The sequence below is a fragment of the Protopterus annectens genome, chromosome 5.part0 (genome assembly GCF_019279795.1).
Source record: "Protopterus annectens isolate FY-2018-M chromosome 5.part0, PAN1.0, whole genome shotgun sequence".
Classification (NCBI taxonomy): domain Eukaryota; kingdom Metazoa; phylum Chordata; order Ceratodontiformes; family Protopteridae; genus Protopterus; species Protopterus annectens.
Genome location: NC_056735.1, coordinates 32,929,672 through 32,949,360, shown reverse-complemented (window position 1 = coordinate 32,949,360; position 19,689 = coordinate 32,929,672). Strand labels below are relative to the sequence as shown.

Genomic DNA, 19,689 nt, shown 5'->3' with positions numbered 1-19,689 from the left:
TCATTTTGTAGGACTTTGACATCACTTCAGGTATTGTACCTGTGTGATTCCCCTTATGCCTGTATATTTTATGGCCTTATGAAGTGAAGATCATGCAAGGTGTGCTCTGGAGTTCTGTGTAAAACTCATTTAAGCACACCTTTGTAACTTTGTTTTGAGACTGCTTGAGATCCCTTTCTTTGTACTCCCCCCCCCCCCTTTCCCCCAGAGTTGCATAGAATTGTAGGGTGTCATGAAACATGTTTCTCTTAAAAACATTAAAATTAAAGCTACATAGCATATCCTTATATGGACAGTTTACTAAATTAAAAAGGAAATCACTTGCCTGATGGTTGTTTGGAGGTACTCAACATGAAGAACGGTCATAAGTGCCAGTCTGTAATTTAGCTTCCTGCAGAAGAACACATAAGGAGCATAAGATCTGCATCATTTCAAAGGGAATATAGTGGCCTTGCAGTGTGGCAGTGTAAGGACAGGCAGGCAGGTGGGACCTATAACATAGCCAGTACCCCTCTCCAGATTAATACGAGTCAGGAGATCTTGGCTTCTTGGTCAGTAGTCCCATTCCTTACTTTAAACCACCATGTGACACCAGTAGTCAGAAAATCCATCTGTTTAACAACTGATATCTGAAGGCATCTCATCCGTGGTCTGGTAGCTGGCAGATAAGGAATCCAGCTGCCAGGTATTAGATTAACAAAAGACTCATGTGATGAGGTCCATCCCTGAGACATACTTCACATACTGCCCACTTGCCCTTGATTACTGATAGAGTTCATGGTCAGCACTGGCTAATGGTGAGAAGAGCAAGGAAGAGTACACCTCCGCTTACCACCTTGGAAAGTATGTACCAGGGTGTCAGTATTAACTTTTCTATGCTGGAATGCCTGGAGCTTGACCACTGGAAAATACAAAGGAATGAGTATCTGAATGTCCCATGAAATGTTCAGTGGACTGTAGCTTAGTATTGTAATTTCCTCTTTTCTCCCTCTGCATGTGAGAAAATAATTGCCTATGTGAAATGAGGTTTCCACAAGTCCTTCTACATTAAGTAGCCTTCCTGGAATATACCAAATGTTAGACATGTCTGTGAGCCATTTGATATACGATTCCTGTATGCATTCACACAGGATGAAGGTTAGTGCTTCTTGGGAGTCATGGTCTGACACCAGTGCATGAAACTGTGCTGGCTTGTTGCATCCTGGACCTGTTTCTAGAATGCATTACCAACAGTCTTCCAAAATAAGTGGTGCCTGACTGAAGGAATTGAGATTGACCCAACACACCTTTTATAGATCTAGAGGTGGGAGTGTGCATTTCCACCTTCTTGATTTCTTCCTGTGATGGGAATTCTAAGGATGCTAAGGTTGTACTATCTGAGAAGGACAGTGGCGATTGAGACCTCCACTCCCTGCAGCTTCCTTCCTGATGACTGTCCTTTTGAGAGAGACTGTGGCTTATGTGGTCTTGAGTAGACTGGCCTGATACCCATTTACTTTTTTCCCAAAAATGACTGAACCATTCAGTGAGGAAGCATGGAAAAACTTGGGTGATCCCTCCTTTCGAAATCTTCTCTAGAGTGCCATTTATATGACTTGGAAGCATTCAGAGTTAGCTTTAATTTGCTCTTAAGAAGGTGGATCTTCTCTTAGCACACTATAAATTTAACCAGGCAGATTCCTGTGTGATCTGTTTGTTCCAGTATAGGTTGTGTAGACCACAGTAGTTATATTTTTGCTACCTAGCAATGAGTCCAAGCCTTTGGACATAGTAAGAATGAGTGTGTTTTTCAGTTCCTTTTTTAATTTTAAGGCTGAGTTTATCTTTATCCTCTGCATCTTTAGGGCTAATTTCCCTTAATTTTGAATCCTTGGCCAAGATTTGTAATGCTAAAGTTAATGTCCACTGCTTCCACTGTTGTATAATGTAAAAACAAATGACACCTTTGTATTTTCTCAAAACAGCTACATTAATGAAAAAAGCAGTAACCTGGGCTGACTTCACCCAGTAAATAAAATGTAGTGACAATTTTTGAATGTAGACGTCTGATAGTCTGTAAGCAGTTTAGTTCCTTGAGATTCTATCCCATTCACTATTAGGCTTTCTATGGCACAAGTAAAGGCTTTGTGAGGTCATTTTTGAAGAATATCATTCATGGTACCTTGGTTCTCAATTAAAATCTGAAAAAGAAAAAAAGTCTTTGCTCTCAAGTCGGATACAAAGCTCATAAGGACACAACTCTTTTTAAGTGATCCCTGACTGGTTTTCTCCAGAGTTGATACTGTGGTCTTTTCTCAGTAACCCTTTCATTTCTTTGGAGTCACACTTCTCTTTTTGACTTCTTGTCTTGTCTTACTTTCTTTCCCTGCTTCTCTTCAATACCCTGAGCTTGCAGCTGAGAACGATCTTCCATGGGAACAGGTGTTTTCCATGTTAAAGGAGTAAGCACAATAATCATTGTAGTTTAAGTAGTGGTTAATGGGTTCATATTACATTATCAAAAGATAATGTAATTGAACGCTCAAAATGTCAAAACGTCTGCATATCGAAGCTTTTATTGTGGGGGGGCTGCATCCCCCCCACACCCTCGCTAAATGTATATTCCAACTCGAAGATCGCACTACAGTGAGGAAAGGGCAAAGATCCCAATCTTCACTGGACTGCGATCCCACAATGCAATCTTCGAAATGCCGCCGTTTTGAAGTTCTGAGCGTTCGATAACGTAATAGGAACTTATGGTTAACAATACATTTTCACGACAGTGTTAAACACATTAAAAAGACATAGCTGTATGCTCATTTCCAATACAAAAATATTAAATTACAGTTTTATATAGAGCTCAGGCTGTATACAAAAAAATCACAGTTTACATTCCTTTCAAGAGAAAACCGCCACACTGTTTTTAGTACATATACACACAGCATGTGTGTACATTTTATTTAAAAGTTTAAATGCATAAACCTAGTCATTTTCTGTGAAACGTTTAAATTATTTATTTTATATTTGTTTACTTGAAAAGTTTGACTGTACAGAAAGTGACGATTTTCAGCGGAGACCCGGGCAGAAATGCTCCACAATCACAATCTTTCAAAAATCAGTTAAAGATGTTTTAAATTGCAAAGCATCATATTACTCTTCAAAACATAGGAGTGAAAAAGTGTTGTAATGAGAAAAACATAGAGCATATGTTTTAGAGTGCATTGAATAAACAATAACATGAGTTGGAGAAAATGTGTGAGGAAAAACTCATTAGTCATATTTGTTACATAGATTATTTTGTAATAAATGTGACCTGCTACAATTCTAATAAGATATTTAAAAAGAGATATTAGACATTACATGATTAGAGACAGTGAGGGGAAGCTGAGTGATAGCTTTGTATGAGAGATGGTGGTTAAAGAAGGAAGAAGGATGGAAAAAAGGAGTTTATAAGAACAGTGCAGGGTAGGGTGGCTTCAGGTAGCTTAGGTGAGTAGGGAGGAAAGAGTAAGAGATAGAGGAAAGGTCTGCGGAGATGAAGTGGATAAGGTAAGGCAGTGGAGAAAACAAAAGAAAGCAGTGGATTAGGGGGATGGTTATGAGGTGTGACTTAGTTTGAAGGGGGTGAGTGAAATATAGTGAGTAAGTTCAGCTAGGATTGGCACTGGAGTTAGGTCCATGATTTTGTAAAGTATTCTTGTAGAGAGCATTTAAAGGTTGGGTAGATTAGAGTTGCACTTAGTGCTAGCAACTTAAGTATCATTCAACCAGCACAGCAAAATTAAACATTTTAATTTGATTTTGACAATCCACATAATCAAACTCAGCCCAACGTAAGTGTGGATCACCCAACTCAAATGGTCATGCTCCGTGGTCAAATCTGAGGAAAGGGCTGATTTGACTCCCTTATCTTGGGAAGCTTATCATCAAGAAACCACTTAGCTTTCTAGCTTTCTCACAGTCATCAGAGAAGAAAGATTTGTGTGTGTGTCTGTGAGTGTGAGTATGTGCATTCAGCCATTGGTAGTAAACATTACATTAAATGAAGAAATGACTGCTTCTCATTACCAGGGAAAGCTTATTTCATAATGTTGGAAGATATTGTGTAATACGTTACATTCTTTCTATTATTGGCATGTATTTTTAGTGTTAGGATCTTCAATGTGATCTTGGCCTCCCTAATGGTGGTTTCCAGGCAGAGACTAAACAAAACCAATTGGACATAGAACAGGCAAAAGTCACAACTAAATAACCTATAGTAAACTAAATATATAATGCGTGTTCCTGATGCTTTTCAGTATAGTTCAGGTTTTATAGCGCTGAGTTGTTCCTGATAAGGAATTTTTACCCTTTCATGTTCTTTTGTCAGACTTGTTCGAGGGCTACAAAATGCAGCAGTGCATTCCCAATGGGTCAAGTCAGTGAGATACAGAGTAATACAGTCATCTTCCTGTAGTGAGTAGACTTGCCAATTTAAAATTAAATGGGCTACAGACTGTGCTTGTCTGACATTGGTAGATGCAAACAGGATGTAGTACAAGTTATCTGTTGTTGTCCTAAGATTGTTAGAGGGTACAATTTTTTTGTGATACGATAATTTAGTTTGAAATCATTTTTCCTTTTTGTCAACTATCATGATGCTACATTTGTTTACATTAAAGGTGAGGTTATCTTGGAGTATTTTGGCATCTTTTATTTAGATAATTGTTACCCCACCTATTGCAGATTCAACAAAAGATGTATGCTTTTAAAACTGAAATATGTTACTCTTTTTCCACTTAATATGTAGGATAAAGCCATGGAAAAACTGGGCTAAGGCCTTTCATGCATCTGACTGCCGGTACCTGCTGTGTCATATTTAAGATTTAACACCCAATTGTTAATTTGGCAATGAAAGGCAGAATCTTTACACCTTTTCAGCTGTCTGAGATATTTTACTTACCCAGCAAAGTTAATTTCTTATACTGTAGATACATCATTCTGGGTATCTGATTTTGTGTTTTGGTTATAAGCCAGACTGAGCCTGCAGTTGCTCATTCTGTGATCTACCTTGATAACCAAATTGTAAATAAAAATTAAATTCTGATTATGGGATGGTGCAGATAAGATTCTGTTAGTTAAAAATCATACTTTTCCAGAAGTTGTTAAAGCTAGCCTTTTAAGTGCTCCTCTGAAAGTGTTTCAGTTGTCTTAATCTTCTGACTCTGTTCTTAACAAAGTAGAGCAGAAGGTGGAGTCCATGGATAAAACTAACTCATTTGCACCCAGTAACAGTGAAACTTTACATCTCGGTCAGCCTCTTCTTAGAAATGTGATCCTTTTCTGAGAAATTAAGATAAAGCATATGCCAAGCAAATGGATATCTTGTCAATAGTAAATGATGTTACAGCGTGCAAACAGCACTATTATTTAGAAAAAAAAATTTTTCTATTATAGTAACCAGTATTTTTAAAAATATTAGTAGCAGTGTAATATATAATGTTATGTTGTCGTATCTCGCCATCATTCTTACTTGGATGAGTTTGGAGCCGATCCTTGGCTCTGACTTTGCCGAATACACAGCTGGAAGTCTCCAAACTTGGCTCTTGGCAGGTAGGTATCCCATGATGCAGTGGTGCAACTCTCCAGATCTCGTTTGCCGCTTTACGAGGTTGGATGTGCTCTTATTGGCCGTGGCTGAGTTTTTGTATTTTTCACTTTACTAGCTTAAATTTGTAAGATTCTTATATTAATAGTGTTTTTGTGTGATTAGATAGATTAGCGTGTAGCTTACCTTATCTCCTTTCTGCTGTTGTGTGTTGTTGTTTAGCCATCGTTTTTTTCGCAGGCCTTCTTGTATCCCTTAGTTTATTATTGTAGTGGTGTGTTTAGTCTACTCTAGCAGTTAGTTAGTTGGTCATTTAGCTCATTTAAATTAGAGAGCTAATTGTCTGTTTTAGTTGGAGGGCTGGTAGGATTATTGTTAGTGTGTGTGTTCTTTCCTTGGTATCTTAGTCCATTTAAGTTATAGGTCCTAGTGCTCGCCTTTTGTCTTAGCTGATTAGTTTTCTAATATTTCTTATACTTAGATATGCAGTGTTTATTACATTAGAGTGTGTGTTGATATATCTATATCTAGCAGTGTTCTGATTTAGTTGCCTTTGTAATGCTTTTGGGAACTTCTTTCTTCCATCATGTCTAAAGACTCTAGGAAGAAAGAGCATAAGCCTTCGGGTTTTAAAAAATTTCAGAAAAGTATGCAGAAAATGTAAATTACTGATGGACATGTCTTTTGTGTATATTGTCTACCCTGAGCCAAACTGGATCTTCTGAGCAGGACTGCCTGGTACCACTTACTGTAGAACCGTCGGTTCCAGGACCCCCCTCGGGGATTACGGAACCAACATCTGCTCCGACTCTCTCGGCGTTGTCTGGAGTGACTGGGAGCCAGGGTTTTCCAGCCGGCCCCGAGTGGGACACTCTGGCTCGAACTTCCTCGGTTCCGAGTCTACCCCTTGGTGTGTCAGCTCGGGTGAGCTCGACTCCTACATCGACCTCGGAGCCAGTCTTTCTGGGGTCAGGGGTGTCCTCCATCTCCTTGGAGCTGGGGATATCCTCAGAACCGATGGGATCTGCTTTCGAGCTGATGAGGAGTGTGCTGTCCCCTGTACAGCTCTACATAGGGATACTGGCATTCGTCCCCAAAAGGCACCAGCTGCTGTCACGGCACCACCCCATCCACAGGACAGCAGAGATCCAGAGCCTCAGGAATCCCCATTGGGCGAACCCCTCTCTTCCGAAGCCTCTCCAAAATACCCTTCTGAGAAGCCCCCTCAGAAGAGGACTTGCAAGAGGAACCATATAGACTCCCCTGATGTCTGTCACCTCGGATACTGACCTCGAGGAGTCAGAAGGGTCCCCATGGTTGTCTTCTGATGATATCTCATTTGCAGATATCCTGAAGATCCTAAAGCAGAGAGGCGGCTGGAAAACCATCACCTCTTCTGATGAGGAGTCGGTTTACCTGTAGGCCTTTGGATCTCAACCTTCAGCCTCCTTGGGTGTCTCTTACTTTTGATGAACTAATGGACTTGGTCAGACGAAAGGCATGGGAGTCACCTGACACTATGGAACCAGTCCCTCGGAGGCCAAACAAGTTTTTGTCAGCCCTTACTGGAAAGGATTTTCTCACAAAGGGTGTACCTGTAGATGCTATGGTGGTGGCAGTAGCCACCAAGAAGGAACTTTCTGAGACATCCTCATCTGTTCACCCTCCGAACAAAGATTCTCGAACGATGGACAGATATGGGAAGCATGTCTTTTTGTCAGCGACTTTTACACTCCGATTGCTGAACTACCTTACTCATTTTACAAGGCTATGGTGAGATCTCCTGAAAGAGCTAGGAGATACTCTACAAGGTTCATTAGCTGTGGGGGTGAATGAGAAAGTCTCCTCCCAGCTGTCCACCTTAAATTCTGTCGTAAACTTCTCCATGAGACTGATATCTTATGCAGCAGATGGAGCGAGCAGGGCAGCGGGTTCAGAAGTTTCCTTAAGGAGACACTGCTGGATGCGGTTGTGCAATTTTATGGAACCCTTTATGTCTACCTTTACTAACGCCGCCTTTGATGGCTCCTCACTTTTTTGACCCAAAGTAAAAGACACATTCCCCAGATGCAAGCAGGAAGGGAAAACTCTCTGCCATTGGAGTACGTTTTTCTGTACCTTCAAGACCTTACCCTAAGGGTCAGAAGAGTGGAAAACTGTGTTTCAAAAGATCCCAGGGAGCTTTCCAATATGCACGAGGTGAATCCTTCTCCATGGGCAGAGGGGGGAGGTAACAGTGGTAGATGCCGTAGAGGCAGAGGGGGTCCGCAAAACCAGGGGGACTGTGATTCCTTTCGCGGATGTTCCAGTCAGCACTCCTGAAAGGAAGCCCACCTGCTCTACTCTGGAGGCAGTTAGGGGACGTTTGTCTTTGTACCCAGAAGCCTGGGAAAGTATCACAAGAGACAAGTGGGTACAACGCATAATATCCAGAGGATATTCCATTCCCTTTTGCTACTCTGTCCCACAAATCAGAACAATCCCGGATGTTACACCCAATCTAAGGGAGCAAGCAACTATAGAAATCCAAAAGTTGCTGGACAAAAGAGTCATCCAAGAAGTCCCCGCAAACCAGACAGAATTTGGAACTTACTCAAGATTCTCTTTGGTGCCAAAAAGAACAGGGGACTGGAGACCCATATTGGATCTCAGCAAGTTAAACGAAACTGTCAAAAAGACAAAGTTCCGAATGGTGACACTACAATCATTACTTTCTTTCTTAGGGAAAGACGATTGGATGTGCTCAATAGACCTTCAAGATGCATACTACAACATAAAAATGGACAGAGCGTCGAGGAGTCACTTAAGCTTCCGGCTGGGAGACAGTCACTATCCGTTCCAAGCTCTGCCCTTTGGTCTCACTACAGCCCCCAGAGTGTTCACCAAATGCATGGCAGTAGTCACGGCTCACTTGAGACATCTGGGATTCCAAGTGCTTCCGTATCTATACGACTGGCTCCTAACTGCCACCACCAAGCATCTACTCCAGCAAGCCAGGGATGCGACTTTGTAAATCTGTGTTCAGTTAGGCATAACAGTCAACTTACAAAAATCTGCCTTTTTGCCCTGTCAACATATTACCTTCATAGGCACAAACCTAGACACTGTTTCCATGATTGCACGTCTTCCAGCTGACAGAATTTCAGCCAACAGGCAACAAATACTCCACTTTCTTCCTAAGGACAAGGTAAGGGCAAAAGTGTTTCTGAAACTCCTAGGGACAATGGCTTCAACCATAACACTAGTTCCTCTTGCCAGGATGCACATGAGAATCCTTCAGTGGCTCCTGTTCTCCCAATGGCCGCTTCAAGAACTTCCAGTGTCCCACCTGATGAATAACGGAGTCATGCAAAAAGGACCTACAGTGGTGGATCCAGTCCAACCATGCGACTATCAGGAGACCCTTTATTCCATGACAACCTGTTCCTATAGTGACCACAGACGCTTCCCTGATAGGGTGGGGGGGACATTATTTGGGAAGGACGGTCCAAGTTATATGACAGGAACATGAGGCCCACTTGCATATCAGTGTTCTAGAGATGAGAGCAGTGCTTCTGGCATTGCAAGCACTCTACAACTTTCTTCCACTGGGGATGATTGCTATACAGTCAGACAATATGTTGGTGGTTTGGTACATATACAAACAAAGAGGAACCAAATCATACCCACTTTGTTGCGAGGCTTTGAGAGTTTGGCAGTGGACAATTTCTTCCCAACGCTTTCTAGTAGCAATGCACATCTCTCAAGGAAATCCAATGTGATAGCCGACAAGGTCAGCAGGTCGATTTTATTGCCTCATGAGTGGTCTCTGAACCAGATTGCTGCTTTGCCCTAATTCCCCCTCCGGAGGAGACACCGAGAGACGCACTTGTTCACGATTGGCCCTCGGGGCTTCTTCCCCCTTTTCCCCTCATACCCAAAGTCACCCAGAAAGCAAAATCCTTGGGAAGCAGGATGATTCTCATTCCCCCATATTGGCCTCGACAGATTTGTTTCCCCTTTCTCTGGCCTCATCTTCAGGAGAAGCTGTGGACTCTGGACCCAGTTCCAGACCTGCTGACACATATGTCAGGCGCACTTCATCCTTCTCTCCACATCCTCAACTTGACAGCATGGCTGCTTCACTTCCCAATTTAGTCAGGCTTCACAACCTCACTCCAGCAGTCAAACACATACTGATGTCCTCTCATAAAGTTTCTACTAGAAGACAGTATACTAGCAAGTGAAAAAGATTTTCTCACTGGGCACAAAATAGAAACATTTGACCCTTTTTCTGTGCCTATTCAATCCATTATAGAGTTCCTGGCAGAGCTCTTCCAGCAAGGTTCGGCTGCAGCAACTATTAGAGTCCAGCTGGCTGCAATTCCAAACTTCCACATTGGTGACCATTCTCCTAATTTAATGTCACACCGGTTGTGTAAAGCATTTTTAAAGGGTCTTCCTTATTGAGATCTCCTTTTAAGGAACCCCTTCCTCCTTGGGATTTAAATTTTGTACTATCTCAACTTACATTGCCACCGTTTGAGTCTTCGTCTTGTCACCTCAAATTTCTTTCCTGGAAGACCACTTTTCTAGTAGCCATAACATCTGCCAGAAGAGTCTCAGAGTTGCAGCATTGTCTATCAGACCTCCATATCTGATCTTTCACAAGGCCTGGGTATCATTACGAACTAGTCCATTCTTTGTACCCAAGGTTTGCTCTCAGTGCAATATCAATCAATCCATTGAGCTCGTGGTGTTCTTCTCCAGTCATAGCAACAAGGCAGAGTGTAGACTCCATCAACTGGAAAGTATTTGTGCTGCAGCTATGTGGGCCAATCTTCATACGTTTATCACTCATTACAAAATGGATTTGGCCTCCAGGGACAAGGCCTATTTTGGTTCCACTGTGCTCAAACGTGTACTCTCCTGAGCCTCCCGGGGAAAAATGCTAGGGACGCTGTCCCATCCAAGTAAGAATGATGGCGGGATAGGACAACATAACATAAAGAAGTTATGTACTCACCATAACGTTCCATGTTTGTTGTCCATCTCGCCATTCATTCTTACGACCCGTCCCTCCTTCCCTCATCCAAGGACTCCTAGAGGACCTGGTAGTGATCTTTCCTCTTTACATGAGCTCTTTGACTCAGTTTGTTTCTCCTTGATATGGGGTCTTTATACATATATATATTTATATATATATATATATATATATATATATATATATATATATATATATATATATATATATATATACGTACATACAGATATATAAATGTATATGTGTATATATATATATGTATGTATATATATATATATATGTGTATATATACATATATATGTGTATATATATATATATATATATATATATATATATATATATATATATATATATATATTACTCATTAGTAAGTTAGCAGCAAAAAGATCTGGAGAGTTGCACCACTGCATCATGGGATACCTACCTGCCACGAGCCAAGTTTTAGACTTCTAACTGTGTATTTGGCCGAGTCAGAGCTGGGGATTGGCTCCTAACCCATCCAAGTAAGAATGAATGGCGAGATGGACAACAAACATGGAACGTTATGGTGAGTACATAACTTCTTTTTATATTATATTTTTATATTATATTGCAAAATTTCAAAATTTACATTTGTCTTTACATTTTAACAAACATTAGTACCTTTGTATCAGTACAAGCTTGACCGAGACTCCAAAATAACAGAAGTTTGGGGTGAGGCCCTGCCCATGCAAAGTACTGTAACCCGGATTGCACAGTATCACATTTCAGAGCATTGGGTTGCTTGCTTCCAAATCTTTGAAGCCTGCATGTGATCAAAGGTGGATCTCCTTCTATTCACATTTTACAGTATTCTGTACATGTGGATTTTCTCCTCTTGCTACCCGAACGTCCGGCCAGTATACAAAATATTTCAGTCACTGTATGGTGCATGGGACATCTGATGTGGCTAGCAGAGGATGGGCCATAAAAGTGATGTCAGCATGCATTGGTCCCCAGAATTTCTAAGCCGCCAGTCGAACGTCAGGTGTTCATGCCTTTCTGGCATGCTTTCTCTAGAGAAATCAGATAAGTGCCCCATTGGGAAACCTTTTCAGTCATTTTTTTCTGTTTCTAATGCTTGTTCATGTCATCCAGAAAGGGCAAGTGTAAGTCCGGCCGTCAGATACCTCACAAGGACACCCACAGTCAGTATCTGTTTTCTTTAGGTAGGTCGCACGACTACAAGGCCTGCACCATCTGCCAGGTGTTTTGCGCCCAAAATTCTTCACAGCCATCTCCACGCACTCAGCCTATACCTAGAAAACCAATATCTGAAACCGTTAGCTTTGGGCTTTTTGAGGGTTCCGTCGACTTGCCTGCTGAACTGCCAATAATGAAGGCCAAGACCGCGAGGTCTACTACTACCACTGCCTGTCATTCATCTGACTCAGCCTGTGGCCGACATTGGCCTGGTTGAAGACTCTGGCTCCATCGCTTTGGATACAGCGGGTACCTACATGGAAGCTGCATAATCCTGCATGGAGGGCACATCCACAGAGGCTTTTCCAAAATTGGTTTCAGGCGCCAGTGAGAATTTGCGATTTCGGTAGGACTGTCGGATCCCTCCGTTACCTTACAGTTGCCTGATACTAGGCCTTCCTGCATTCAGACTCCTGCTAGGCCATCTCTCAAAAGGAAGAAAAAAAGAAAGCATTGGTCTCCTGCTCCTGAGAGTACCCCGTACTGGCATGCCTTCAACCAAAGCCTCTTTAATGCCTTTATGGCCTTGCGGCCTACCACTCCAGGGACGTCAACTATCCCTCCTCCTATACTGAGCTCTAGGACTCGGACAATCGGGTCCCTCCCAGAGGGAAGAGGAGGAATTCTCTGATTCTTCTTCTGAGGAATCCCTTTCATATACCTCCCAGCTGTTTTCTCCACTGGGATATGGCTCCCCAGAGGAAGAATTTGTTGACCCTGACTCCCCAGCAGAGGATTTAACTTTTGGGGAAACTATTTCTAAAATGAAGGAACACTTTATGTGGGAATCATCTGAAATGACAGAGGTACAAAAAAGGTACTATGACCTCATTCAGATGGATTCCCCAACACCTACTGCTGTTCGCCTATTTTGCACACTTTTCTGTATGGCTTCTCATCAGTATCCCTGAACCCAAACTCACAGCACCCTGCCCCATGCAGACCTGACAGGTTTTATAAAGTCCCTGAGACTGCTAAGTTTCTAGTTAAGTGTCCTGCTGCAGACCCTGCCACTATTTCCGTTTCCACTGATAAGGCTTCAAAACTATTGCCTTCTACCACCCTCCTCCCTGCTGACAAAGACAGTAAAACCATGGAACATCTGGGTAAGAAAATATATACATCTGATTTTGTCAGTCTTCACTCATTGCTCAACAGTGAGTTCTGTTCCGAACCTCAGAACCAAGATGGCAATTTACTTCAGCTCGAGCTCTCCAAATTGTCAAGCCAGGCTCTACCCATAATGCTCCTCAGAGATTACCCCAGATCTCATTTGCCACTTCGCAGACCAGACAATTCCATTCCTTCGCTTGAGCCTTGGCATATTTTTTTTTTGTGAGTATTATCTAAATTATACACTTACTTCTTATTATAACTCTTTGTTTCTACCCGTTCTTCTGTTTCTTATCGCAACTAATTGTTTCCCTCTTGTTCTTCTACTGTTGGTAGACTGTCCAGTACCATCATTGGTACTTTTTCCTCTCTCTCTTTACCATTTTACAGTATTCTCACATACCATCGTTGGTATTTTCTAAATAAAAAAAAACAAAAAAGAAGAAGAAACTAATTTTGAAAGGACTCCTTAAGTTCGGATTTCACAAGGCCATTTCTGAGTCCAGGACCAAAGCTAGCACTTCTAATCTTCTTCACCTGCTTCAAAGAAAAGGCCTTCCTCAGTGCCAAGATCCTCAGAACCATCAAGGAAAATACCAACAATTTCCTGTGTACCAAAGAGTTCATCGGCACCAGAGAATCTGATTGGAACTGCTTCTGAATTGGCTTCGGAGTTGACAGCTTTTTCTTCGGCACCTACTGATACATCAGTACCGAAGCAGTTATGGCTGCCTCCGCTCCTAAGAATGTCATATTCCCCGTCTCTGGACCCATTTAAAGACACTCCTTTTGTGTAAGTGAGACCCCCTGAATCATCTTCCACTGCATCTGTTTGATCTACTAAGAGTCTATCAGAGGCAGACATCATGAGACTGGTGGATCAGCTGCTGGTGGCGAGGGGATTGTCCTCGGTTCCAAGCCACTCTGCCACTGGGAGCGTTCCTCTTATAACACCCCCATACCCTCCTCCTCCAACTCTTGTTGAGCCTTTGGAGCCCGACTCACCCAGCTCCAACTGTCTCTGTTGCAGTAGCATCTTCGTCTCTGGTTCCAAGAGCTGCCTTGAGTACCTCTGAGCTGTCTGTCCTGGAGACCTCCTGGGGTTGAGACTCTTTGGTAGGGTCCGAGATGCATGGTACCTTTTCGGTTCCTTTGGAACCATCCATGTCTCTCGGTGCCTCTGCCTTTGTAGCGTCGACCCAGGCTTCTGTTCCGGGAGCTGCCTCCTCAGTGCAGGTTGTGACCCCAGTTCTGAAAGAGTTTATTTCAATTCCGGGCTCTCATCCCTCTACAGGGAGGGCCAGCCTTCCGGTTTATGGAGAAGGCATGGTCTATTGGAGACTCACAGTCCTTGCCATCCCTGTCGGGACAGATTTCTGCATCTCCTTGACCTGAGCTACCATCAGTCTTATCCCCAGGACAGAGGGTGTAAAAGTCTCAGGTAACACCTACCCTAGTAGTTTCCTCTTTGGATACTTGCCTGAATCATGCCTCCGAGGACGTCTTTGCAAAAAGAAAGTGCAAGAGGAAGCACTTAGACTCTCCGGAAGAGTCTTCCGTTGAAGATACTGATTTTGATGAAGGGGAAGGTTCCCCCCAGGTCACCCCCCCCCGATGATGTTTCCTTTGGGGACATCCTAGAACTTCTAAAACAGAGGGGTGGCTGGTCTTTCTTCCAACCTTCCTTGGAGGAATCCATATACCTGGAGGCTTTTCATGCCCAACTCTCTACTTCTTGGATCTTCCGAACCCTTTACTTCTTGGATCTCTCCGCCTGCTGACGAGCTCATTAACCTGATCACTCAGCAGGCATGAAAGATGCCCGACGCCATAGAGCCAATCCATAAGAGACCTGATCGAGTATTATCAACCCCTAAGGAAGAACCGTGTTTGGCCAAAGTAATTCCAGTTGATGCCATGGTGGTAGTGGCAGCCACCAGAAGGGAACTTGCCAAGGAAAGTCCTACTATCCATCCTCCTAACAAGGAGTCTAGGACTTTAGATAGATTTGGGAAGCGCGTTTATGCTTCATTGACCTTTGCTCTAAGGTCCTTGAATTATATGGCGCACTTTACAAGACCACAGAGGGATCTGAACAAGGAGCTTTCAGATACCCTTGAAGGGGCAGTGGCTGAAGGTGTACGAGATAAAGTTGCTTTTCAGCTTGCAATTTCTAACTCGTCAATGAGGCTCACTGCGCATGCAGCTGAAGGGACGACTAGGGCAGCAGGTTCAGGCATAGCCACTAGAAGGCATTCCTGGATGCGTTTGTGCGACTTTGTGGAGCCATTTAAAGCATCATTCATCAACACTTTATTTGACAGATCTTCCCTGTTTGGGCCCAAGGTAAAATATACCCTAGCCAGATGTTGACAATAAGACCCTTTCTGCCATTGGCATACATTTCTCCACTCCTCAGAGACCATAATCTACAAACCAGAGGAGTGGGAGACTATGATTTAAAAAATCCAAAGGACCTTTCTAGGATTCACGAAGCAAGGATTTCTGGTGCAGAGGAGTAAGCAATGGAAGATGCCGCCCTAGAGGCAGAAATGGACTGCAAAACCAGGGATCCAGAAAGACCTTCTCTGGACCTTCCTACAAGCACCCCTGAATGGGTGCCCGATTGCCCACCTTTGGAGGCAGTCAGGGACAGCTTTCTCTGGCCCAGTCTGCCTGGCAAATGTTAACAGACAAATGGGTGCAGAGAATTATGTCCAGAGGTTACCACATTCCTCTATCACAACCTTCAAAACCCCAGAAAAAACTCCCAGATGTACTACCCAGTCTCAGGGAAGCAGCAGTTTTAGAAATTCAAAAACTGCTAAGCAAAAGAGTCATCCATAAAGTCCCACCAGACCAGAAAGGATCCAGATTTTACTCAAGATTCTTTAGTGCTCAAGAAAACGGGACTGGAGACCCACCTTGGAGCTCAGCCAATTCAACAAGGTAGTTAACAAACCAAACTCTATATGGTCATGGTACAGTCGATACTTCTATTCCTGGAAAAAGTGTGCTCTATTGATCTCCAAGATGATTATTACCACATAAAAATGGAAAAGAGCTCCAGGAGGTTTTTGTGCTTCCGGCTGGGAGTCAGTGATTTCCAATTCAGAGCAGTGCCCTTGGGACTCGCCACAGACCCCAGGGTATTTACCAAATGCATGGCAGTGGTAGCAGCTCATCTAAGACTGCAAAGGTTTCGAGTATTTCCATATATCAGCAACTGGCTCCTCACCACTATCACCAGGCGTCAGTTAGAGCGGGCAAAAGATTACACCATACATCTCTGTACATCTCTAGGAATAACTATCAACTTCGAAAGGTCCACAGTTCAACACACTCAACAACTGAATTTCATTGGAGCTGACTTGGACACTGTCTAGGGAATGCCATCTCTCCCTCCAGAAAGGCTACAACATATAAGATCCCAGGTTGGTCAATTACTATGCAACAACACGGTTCCCAGCAAAATTCAAACATTAAGCTCCATGGCAGCAGCAATCACTCGAGTTTCTTTGGCAAGGTATTACATGTGGATATTGCAATGGCTACTAGCATCCCAATGGTCTCTCATACACCAGCCAATTTTGATTACCAGTCATTGCAAATATGACCTGTTGTGGTGGCTACACTCCAGCCAGGTACTCATGGGTTGTCCTTTCATTCTTACCCAGCCCCAAGCCACAGGGACCATGGATGCTTTCCAGACAGGGTGGGGGCATTATCTGGGAAGGAGAGTCCAAGGCACGTGGTCCCAGTTGGAGGCCAACTTGCACATTAGTGTACTAGAGATGAGGGCAGTGCTGTTAGCGTTGCAAGCATTTCAAGATTTCCTCTCTCTAGGAACAGTAACAGTTCAGACAGACAACATGTCAGTAGTCTGGTACATAAGCAAACAAGGGGGAAGCAAATCTTACCTGTTCTTGAGAAGCAGTCAGAGTTTGGCAGTGGGCAATTTCTTCCAACCGCTTTCTCACAGCAATGCACATTCCGGGGAACTTCCAACGTGATAGCGGACAATTTGAGCAGAACTATTCTCTTGCGTCGAGTGGTCTCTCAATCCAACAGTGGTGAACAACATTTTTCACCACTGAGGCCAACCTTGTTGCAATCCTTTTGTCTTTCCTCTAAACAAGTGCAGAAGTTACTTTGCCTTATCCCCCCCGCAGGGGGAGTCACCCAGAGACGCTGTTCTCCACGATTGGCCTCCCAATCTGCTTAATGCCTTTTCCCTAATTCCTCGCATTTCACACTTCCTGAAGAAAGCCAAAAGGATGGAAAATTCAGTAATTCTCATTGCCCCCCTTCTGGCCTCGACAAGTTTGGTTTCCCTTCCTATGGCCTCATGTAATTCGGAAACTATGGATTCTGGACCCAGTTCCAGGCCTACTGTCTCACCCGGTGGGCATGGTACATCCAAATCTCCAAAACCTCAAGCTCACTGCATGACTTCTCCAATTCCCGTCATTGCCAGGCAACCTTCTCTTTCCGACATATTATTATTGCTCATCACAAATTGTCTACAAGGACAAGGAGATTATAGCAAAGTAAATGAGAAAATTTTGCTAGATGGGCTCTGGATAATGGGATAGATCCTTATTCCAGTCCTATCCACAAAGTGTTAGATTTTCTGGCTTCACTTTACCAGTTGGGTTCCTCTGCTTCAACGATTAAAGTGCACCTAGCTGCAGTTTAATACTTCTGTATAGGACTGGAGGGTGCCCCTCTGTTGTCACACAAACTGTGTAAAGCATTCCTAAAAGGTCTCCTAATGCTAAGATCTCCATTTAAAGAACCTCTTCCCCCTTGGGATTTAACTATGGCTCTTCAGGCCCTGACTAGGAACCCCTTTTAACCATCAGCAACTTCTGATTTAAAATATCTGTCTTGAAAAACCTTATTTTTGGTGGCTATTACTTCTGCCAGAAGAGTCTCAGAACTTCAGGCCCTACTGTGTGAACCTCCATACTTTATTTTTCATAAGGTTAGAGTTGCACTTCGAACCCTTCCTTTCTGCCCAAGTTTGTATCCGAGACTAATATTAATCAGAATCTACAGCTACCAGTCTTTCCCAAATTTTTCAAACAAGGGAGAATATGCTCTCCATTTACTTGATGTGCACAGACAACTACATTTTTATCTTCACAGGAATAAAGTATTTAGAAAATCAAACCAACTTTTTGTGATGTTTTCTTCTCTCCATCTAGGCAGCCCAGTTTCTAAGGTTACCTTGGCCAAGTGGCTTAGAGACTGCATCACATTCATTTATCATTCTAAAGGACTCCAGCTCCCAAAAACAATTCAAGCCCATTCTACAAGAGCAGTAGCTACTTCAGCAGTCTTTCATGCTAGAGGTATTTTAGACATTTGTGCAGCAGCCACTTGGTCTTCTCATTATACCTTTATCGCTCATTACAAATTGGATCAGGTCTCAAGAGGACGAGCATCCTTTGGCTCTATGGTGCTTAGGAATATTTTTCATGAGACCTCCCGAGGCTAAAGTAGCTGGGGACTCTGTCCAACTGTGAAGGATTGAGTGAAGATTGACATCATCAGTTAAAGAAGTTATGTCTTACCATAACGTTTCATCTGTGTTGTCAATCTTCACCAATCCTTGACATCGCCACCCTCCGTCCCCCATCCTGAGACTCTTAGTAGATGGAATTTAGCCCTTAGCTAGCTTCCCTTTAAGGACTCATATTTGGTCTCAATTAATGTAACTATCATCTATTCATGACCTTTCAGGTCTGACTGCCACTCCTTGGCAAACTCGATCTGAGGTAATCTCTGTGAAGAGCATTATGTGGGTAGAGCCTGGCTTGAGAGTTTAGAGATGGTTCCGAGGTTCGGAACTGAACCCACTGTCAAGGATTGGTGAAGCTCGCCAACACAAATGGAACGTTATGGTAAGACATAACTTCTTTTTCTGCTGTTCTGGCTTTCAGAGCTATTAATTACCAGACAGACATGGCTAAATATGCTTTATTCCTTTTGGAGAAGATCTCAAAGGAATTGTCTGACTCCCCTGATTTTGCTCCCAAAGCTTTTACTGTCTTCCCTAGTTGCCCTTACCTCTCAGGTTACCATCCACTCTATCAAGTGCAGTTATGCTGCTGCTGAGGCCTCAGCCAGGTCAGCAGCATCAGCATCTGCCTTGAGGAAGTATTCCTGGCTACGTCTCCAACCTCTACTAGATGACTTTAGAGCCAAGATGGTTGATGCTCCTTTGGAAAATACAGCCCTGTTTGGAACAAAAGTGGCTGACTTATTCAAGTCATTACAACAAAAAGGGAAAGAGATGCAGGATTTAAAACACCTGCTGGTTTCTCCCATTCCAAAATTCCAGAGGAATTACCCAGCAAAAACACAATTTATTAGGAAACACACTCGCCCTGCTGCTTCTATTTGGCCTAGGAAAACCTGCAGGAAGCAACCCACTCCTTCCAGAGCCGCATCAATTACTAGCCAGAGGCTGCCCTTTCAAGACAGCACAGGTAGTGTCTGAACTGCCAAGCTTAGAGCCCCCACCTTCTCCATGTATCCCTCTCTCTGTGCTTCTCTTTCACTATCTCCAAGTGTGGAGACTTACCACTTTAGACAAATGGGTCCTTTCTGTAATAGAAAATGGGTAATTTATGACCTGGCTCATGCCTCCAAAGAGAAGGGGGTATTCCACAGCTACCAAAAGAACCCCCCCCCCTATTGCAGCTAGTGCTAGACAACCTTATGGCTCAAGGCACCATTCAGTCAGTTTCACTGTCTG

General features: G+C 43.2%; 1 protein-coding gene across 2 annotated transcripts in view; it reads left to right on the top strand.

Annotated features, from left to right (window-relative positions):
• Positions 1 to 19,689, top strand: part of LOC122802461 (E3 ubiquitin ligase TRAF3IP2-like) — a 1,503,042-nt gene that overhangs the window by 1,392,268 nt on the left and 91,085 nt on the right. The gene's annotated exons all lie outside the window — the stretch shown is intronic.